Below are 8,835 nucleotides of genomic sequence, written 5' to 3'. Positions count from 1 at the left end.
ATAATTTTCTTTTTGTATTTTATTCAATTCCCCCTGTAACAAGGATTTCTTAATATGAATAAAGAATTATTATTATTATTTTATTTCTTACAGCTTAGGACCACACATCTAAATCTAGCTCTGGAGGTTACTTCACCCTTCTGATACGTTCTGAATTTTATGGTCGTCGTTATAATTACTTTCTCTAATTATCCAGACAGTGTTAATTTCTCATAAATTCAAAATAATTGCTATTATCTTCATTAGTAGAGCGGCTTAAAATCATAAAATGTTCTTAATAATTTTACGTTCCCGGCTGTTATATTACACTGGAGAGTATTGTAATCGTATCAAATCAAAAATCCAGGGGTAGGGAGGTAGAATGCGTCATGTGTCATATCTCCTGTTGGGTTCGGACTTAATGAAAATTTTACTCGTTATTGGCATTTATAATTATTTTAGAAATTCGTCGCTATCCTCAAAATTTCCTATTATAAAAGCCTTTCTTGCCTTTTTATAATAATTGCTATTTAAAAATAAGTTTTATATATTTCATAACAGATGGTGCCACACACTTTAAGCTAGTGTCGTAGTGTTTTTAAACAATTATTTTTTAAATGGAGATTTTTAATTATAATATAACAAAATTACTCCTTTTTAAGCTTTTGTTATTACTCATCATTTTTCTTATATTTCCGGCGAACTGGCTTTAAGTATAATTCAGCGAATTGGGTCCAAAATGGCGGCTATTCTAGCAGACAGCTCTAAATGGCTGTACTTTCTGTATCTAGGTTACTAGAAAATATGGTTGATGAGCTGCTATTGTTCTCACCATGGAGTGGCAGCTTTCTGTTTCTACTGGCAGAAGTAGCTTCACTGTAGTATTAATTAAAAATCTCCACAATGTGAGGGGAAGAAAGTTTGTTTTTCTTTTGAACTTAGAGTTGGAAAAAGAGAAGGTAAATATAAAGAATAGCAAATAAACGATAATTTAGCATGGTAGTAGCTTGTATATAAGGGAAATTAATGCTATTAAATTTTGGTGATTAAAGGTCGTGAGGGGTGAGAGTCACCTGTCATATCTCGAGAGGAATCGTACTTAATTACGATTTTACTCGTTATTACCAGAAGTATTTACATAAAAATACTCATCCCTACCTTCAAAATTACCCGCTGAAGCCAACAAATTACATTAAACATTACATTACATGATAACTCGTGATTTCTATAGACAGCACTTTTCATCTTTCTTCTGTATTTAATTAACAAATAAAAATAAAGATGTGAAATTGGTGAGAGTCGCGTTAGCACGTGTGTATTTTTACGATTCGGCTTTAGATAATCTGTTTTTTAAAGAGAATAGGCGGAAACAGTAGGTTTTTACGAAAAGGCGCGTGAATTTACAATCGGTGAATTTGTAGCGAGATGTGAAAATGTCCTGCATAGAATTGCTAAATTAGCAAGAGTTGTATATTTTTACATCACTCGCAGACTGCACTTTTATGTAAGGTGGAGAAAGTATTAAACAACTTTGTCATTTATTAGCGAGCGTCACCTTGCAATTTCGAAAAAAAAGGCTTAACAGTTCCTTTTTCTGAATTTAAATATATTCGGAAAGGTTTTAATTTACATTTAGAAGTCGCGTTATGTATTAGTTTTGTATGTACAGTACTCTGCTTTTTGCCTAAATCCTAATCGCAGCGCTCCTAGTGAACAAAAGTGATTCTAAGCAGAAAATTCTGCTCTGCTCCCAAACCAGATTATGATCCAAATACAGCTAGAGCGTTACAGGATACAACGTAAAGTTTCAGTGCTTTACAAACGGCAAAAACAGAAACTACAATATCAAATCACTATATTTAAAAAATGTTTTTGTGCCAAACGATTCGTATACTGTATATAAAATAATAAATTTATAATGAAAAAACTTCGGCAAGTTAGATCGCTAAGCCAAAATAATTGACGGCAGGATGAGGCGGTTAAGATGTCAGATGCATTTTCATGAATTCCAACTGTTCGGGCATCGCAGTCGTTTGTTATATAACATATACAGTATTTTGTGTATGATGTTTTCCGATTGGCTGTGGTGCCTGAACGCTGTAATCTATAAAAATACAATAAAAAATGTATGCATGTAGGCTATATCTAGCTAAGCAGACAACATTCCAGATTAAGTAAAGATGCTATATCTTCAATATTTTCTGACTTTTCCCGCGTATCTTCACATACAAATTTCTCTGTATTTTATTTTCCATTAAAATTTCTTCATAGTTATTAATAAAATTGAGACCCAAGAGCAAGGACGCCCGTACAGTACATTGGGGTACATGCCACCCCCTTTTCGTCTCGGTTGCCTTTTCTTAATCCCCAAGAGAGCCCAAAGAACAGAAAATTCCTGACTTCTCGTCTATTCTGTAAATATAAAAGAAAATAATGAACGATGTATGTTCATTGACCCATACAACTTCGTCGTATGTTAATCAAAACCCCATTCTCTGTTTTCAAGGGCAAGTTAGACCCGAGTGCAACTACCTTGTGGGAGCGCTGATCCTTCGTTGAATCATAGTTTTAAGCTCCTTGCATAATGTACGATGCCCTTGTGCCCGCCTTTATAATAGTCTGCAAGCCGCACTGCCCGTAAGCAATAATATTTTAAGCATTCAAATATCGAATCGCAAAACCCTAGGAATTTTTCAGAGGGTAATCCTTCTGCATATATCGAGCCCGTTTTTTCACCAACCAGCCGTCTCATTGTGGTCTCATTAAACCCATAATAAACTTGCTAAAAAAAGACCCTCTTAGTGCCCACAGGGCGAAAAAACTTTTAAAATAATATATATACTTCACTCGATACAAACAGACAGAGCACGTTGCAAGTTAGTTTCGTTTGTATATAGAAGCAAGGCTTGAAAGAAGAACAGCTTTATTCGAGGAAACAAAAGAGCTAAGCATTAATAGAGAAGAACGTCGAAAAGTCATTAAGTTGAGTGATAAATTAATTTAAAAAAGATGAGAAAAGTATTCTTAATAATGGTATGATATAGTGAAGGAAATCTTCAGTTTTCAAAGTTATATCATTTACTCCGTGTATTACATAGTTACAACAGTTTTTATGTTTCATAAGCTAAGTGTAAGTTAAATGAAGTTTTATGCTGCATAGTCTACTTTGTCTAACGTTCTGAATTCAGTTTTTAATCAATTATTTCATTAATAACCGTGTAATTAAAATTGCTTCATTAAAAGTATTTAAAAATATAAATAATGAGAATCTTTTGTTGTTCGAGTGCTATTCGTTCTCTCGATAGATCCTTTAGCGATAAGCATAATGAGAATTTTTCATTCCGTCCACAGATGCAGAAAAAGTTACAAAACATATGTAAAAACCTAATAGAAACAAAGCTGTGTAAGGGACGTGTACTGTATCCCTACTTTGGAATTGCTATCTATCTAGAGAAATTTCAGTTTTTCATTCCAACATGATTTGAAGTCCATAACTTAAACAAAATTGTCGTTAAATTTTATGGAAACTATGTGTTAGGTCGGAAACTTTTGGCACGTAACTATGTTTTAGATGTTATAGGTATAAAACAATGATGTCATTTTTAATAGTCTCCTGACAGTTCAACACACTTATTACATTTTGAAATTAGCATTTCAATACCCTTGAAAAAATAGTCTGCAGTTTTGTCTGCAAAATGCTCATAAACTGCCTCCTGCAACTTTTCATCACTTTTACGAAATATCTTTTTTTGAGTTTTAGAAATAGATAATAATCACTAGGAGCCAAATTCATGATATAGGGTGGATAGTCAAGCTTTTGGAACCCACACTCCCTTACATCAGCTATGGCAGCCGTGTGCACTAGGGCATTGTCCTGCAAGAGGCGAACATGATGCAAATTAATACAAGTCTAACTAAACTGAATGTTTCCAAGCGAATTATGCAAATTGGCGGAAAACCTATTTTATTAGACTACATACAGATAGCATCAGACAGCGCCATCATATTTTAGACATAATAGGAATAAAACAGTTAGGTCGGAAACTTCAGCGTAATGAAAAAGTCAATACTTGTTGTGTTACTGTATAGTACTTTATATGGTGAGGAATTGCTTTTTGTTATATAGCTATAGCTTAGTGCTATTAACAGTTTTATAGTATGACGCTAATATAATACAAGAAAACATAAGCAATAAATGATGTAACTCTGATAACTATTGAGATTTCCTTCTCCCCTATAGCTACGGTGACCATACGTCCTTTATTTAAGAGGACAGTCCTTTATTTCACTGCTTTGTCCTCTAACTTTATTTATTTTATAAAATAGGCATTTTGTCCTTTATTTTGTAAATTCAATGCAAAGTTTAAAAACTTTTTTAATAATATATTGANGTAACATTCCAATAGACAATATGCAAAGCTTTTTTTTCAGTTTACAGCAGTATTTATTACACAAAATTTAAGTAAAGCTTAACATGCCGATCTTGCCCCGGTCTCCCCGTATATATAATGATTCAATTTAGCAATAATGTAAAGTATTATAAACTCTTTTAAAATATGATTCAAATTCCGATATTTTTAGAGTATTAACTCAATATTTTAAATGCTTAATACAGTATATCAAACTCTATATAGTTTTATAATAGTTTTTAAGCATGGGATTGCATCAAAAAAGGTAAAAAGATTAAATATCATATTAAAAAAGCAGAAAAAAACTTTCAAAAAGGTTAAATATAAACAAAAAGAGCAAGCGAAATTAATCAATTAATTAAATGTATAACCATTTATTACGTTTTTAATCGATTAATAATTGAAATTTACGACAGTATATTCTTTGTAACAATTTAATCAATGTGTATACATAAGCAATGACATATCCTTTGAAATCCGAAGCAGTTAGTTAAAATTATATTGACAAAAAGAAAATTAATCTAGTTATATATATTTTTTTCATCTTTTTAATTAAATTGTGATTAAATTAATTATTGCACATCGTTAATATTCAAAATAAATTTAAAAAAATAATTAAAAAATATAGAATGCCTAAAAGATATTATTCTTCTGGGTAATTTCATTATCTTTTAATGTGTCTTCGCGTAATTTTTTAACACATATTTTCATAATCTTCATCAAAAAATTTATTAAATTAAGAAACATTTTTAAAACAAATACTTTCAGTATTTTTTTCTATTTAAAAAAAATCAAAATTATGACTCAATTTACATAACAAATATCCTAAAAATTATGTAAAAACTATATGTTTTACGTTTAGAATTTAATTCAAATTTCATCATCAAAAGTTGTCTGTACGTTAATTTTAAATCTTAATACAGTAGACCTCCCCCTATAACACTGTTGATAATTCCGCGTTATATGAATTCCATGTTGTACGAGTCGCTTATATTTTACAAATGCATGTGCTGGGCTGTGAACGGCTCACGTATTTGTAAAATCTAAGTGACTCGTATAACATGGAATTCATATAACGCGGAATTATCAACAGTGTTATAGGGAGTCTACTGTATTTTAAACTAAATTTATGTTTTATGTTTAATATACTTAACAAAAAGACTAATTATTAAGAGAATCATCTTAAATTACAATCTCCATTAACACACAAGAATTCGCTTAATGTAATCATTTAATGAATTCTCCTGTACTGATAACAAGACTACAAAAGAAAATTTATAAATTATAATCATAATTTACGTTATACAATGTATAATAAAAATTAATTTCAATTAATATAGAATTCTAAGTATAATATTCATGCCATAAATCATAGAAATATTCATCATACAAGTCTAAAAATTTTAAACAAATTAACATGTATACAGTACAGTATATGTGAACTTAAATTTATAGATAAATAAATAAATTTAGATCAGAAAATATAGTACATATCGAAGATAAATTCTATTAACTACAATAAAAAATTAGTACTGTTTTTATAGTACTGAATATAAATAAGTAAATATAATTTCTTACTTTAAAAGAAAATAATGAACGGAAAAAAATATCAAATTTATAAATAAAATTTTATTAAATTTTAAATAATAATTACTTAAACTATATAGAAATTTTCCTAGCAGATTAATTATAATTATAATCAACTTTTCCTTCAATGAAATCGAAAAACTATTCAATTAGGAAAGAAAATTATTCTATTTTTAGATTAGTTACGCGTTGTGCCTCTAATTATAAAACCATTTGAGTTATTAATAACTTAGTTTGTTAATTATAATTATTCGTGTTTTAAAAAGTCGATAAGAAGTTGTAAACAATAATTAAAACTTTCTCAGCCGTTTATTTTCAAGAACGGCATTCTCTTTAGGATATCAACCATTCCTCTTAACGACTCATAAAAACTGAAAAAGTAGATAGATCCGCTTGTTACTATTAAGTTGTTCTAAAGTTACAATAATTCTATATCCACTTTAGGGTGTGACTCGCCAATTTGTCTCATCTATTCGCGAGTCGAGATGATCGCAATAAGCGTTAATTCTATATATAGCTTATCAAACCTTGACAGATAAAATTAGGTTTTTCTCGAGTATAATCCTTTTTTCTTGTGGAGGAATTTATAAACAATCGTAAATAATTAATCGACAAAAATTCCAATGATATTTACACTTACTTTTAACTTTATCTCTTACGTATATCGCAGATTTCCATCCGTAAAAACTAATTGTATCTGAAGTAGCTTTTGCTGTATTCATCATCATGCTTAATTTGAAATGAGATTTTCTATCTGTAAATTCGGAATCTAAGAGATTGATGAATGGTAAATGATAATTATTCGATATCGACACTAAGAAATTCGAAGTGTCTGCGAAGGGAGTAGATGCTACTAACACTGTTATTCCTTTCGCTAATAATGAGCAAACTGTAAATAAATAAATATCTTGTAAGAAATTGGTTCTATAAAAAATATATATATATAATTTTAAATACAACTTTNCCAGTGCTATTAAAAAAAATTAATTCTACTGAAAAGTATCAAAATTAATGTTATTTGAATTTTTACAATGTGTATGTATGTGTAATAAATGTTATAAACTTATGAATTTTATAAGATTTTTTAATTTTCTTCGATATGTCCTTTATTTTCCCCCCAAAAATATGGTCACCGTACCTATAGCCATATCTTTTTTTCAATAAACTTTTTAAATTAATTAACTACAACCCAAGCCCCAGGCTTTAGTAAGGGTCTCCCTGTCCCGTCTTTTGTTGAATTAAATGACATGTTATTTAATATCAGTTAAACCATTTGATTTTCCTTTATTGTTGGGATCATCGATTACACACACACACACACATTAAATAAACTAAATTCCGTAATCCTGTGTTTCCAGGTGTAGAGGAACTCTATCGATGATTTCAAAACGCAGGATTTTAACTTAATGTATAAAATCAACCAAAATAAATAATTAGATGCATTTCGTTTTACAGCCGGCCACTCATCAAGATTATTTAGAAGATATGAGTACAGTACAGAAATTCTGTGTTTTGGATCATTGAATCGTGGATAATTACGGGATTTAAAAAATTAACATTTGATTTTTGTTTTGCTCATATACAGGCACATATCGTGATTAAATTCTAATTTGATTGTGTTTATCTACACTAAATTCCTTTTTCATATAGCGACCTTTTTAAAAAAATATTTTTTCCTTCGACCCCTTCAATATTATATATATAAATATATATTCAACAGCCTCCTATATAATTTAAAACCATCTTATATTTTTCGCTTTCAAATAAATGTATGTAAAATTTTTAATATTTGTAAAGTTTCATCCACCTCCCTCAAACTTTAATCGAACCCGTTGGGTAACCCTGCTCTAAATCATTATTAAAATGCACTGTCATTCAACAAAAGACTAACTGATTTCATTCATTTAATTAAAACAGATAGTTCTCAAAGTTGCAAGGTTTCAGGACATTCAAATATTTGAATTTCTAAACGCTTAAGTTTCTTTTGAAAGTTTGTATTAATTAGGTAAAGTTGAGTAAATTCTGAATAAAAGAGATTCTCTTCATAAATTATAAAAATGAGTTAATACAAAAATAAAATTTTTTAAAACAAGTGATAGAATGAAATTTAAACTTTTTAATGCATTTTTAATACTACTTTCATATTATCATGTACATAACTATTACTGAAATGTAACTGCTATACTTTTTTTCCCCTCAAACTTCAATTTTTCTTAATATATTAAATTTTAATAAACATTTTCTACTGATATTAAAAACATATTCATTGAAGTGTTTAAATCTTTAATGCTTGTTTTTGAAGCGAAAGTATTTCACTTACTTTTCCTCCACAAGCTATTTACAAAATACACAAAATTCTAAAATAATGCTTGCTTGAAATTCGAATTTAGCATTTTTCCTAATACAGTAATTTAAGATTAAATAATTCTGGTTCAATAACATGTATTAGAGAGTTTATTTCTCAATAAGATTGGATGTTTTAATGTATATTTTTGTGATTTCGTCGAATGAATTCAGAATTTCTATTGGCATATATTTGATCAAATGTAGTTTTATTTACTGATAAACAAATAACGAAACAAAGTACATTTCAAAATAGTTTATTTTTCAGCTGCAAATTGCTATTACAGCTGCAAGATGTATGAAAAGCTTGAGAATCAATATTATACAAAACAATATTTTATCTAAAATAACATACAAAAGGCAAGCACATGATTTTTTTTTATATAATCTCATCTTCAGAAACAATTACTGAGATGAGATAAACATGGTTAGTAGATACAGGTGGGTCATGATGGTAAACAATTCTCTGCTCTGCAGGAAAAGAAAACTACACGCCTTATATAGATAACATAAAAAC

The sequence above is a fragment of the Centruroides sculpturatus genome, unplaced genomic scaffold (genome assembly GCF_000671375.1).
Source record: "Centruroides sculpturatus isolate CEXI.00-Female unplaced genomic scaffold, Cexi_2.0 scaffold2, whole genome shotgun sequence".
Classification (NCBI taxonomy): Eukaryota; Metazoa; Arthropoda; class Arachnida; order Scorpiones; family Buthidae; genus Centruroides; species Centruroides sculpturatus.
This window is presented reverse-complemented; position numbering follows the sequence as displayed.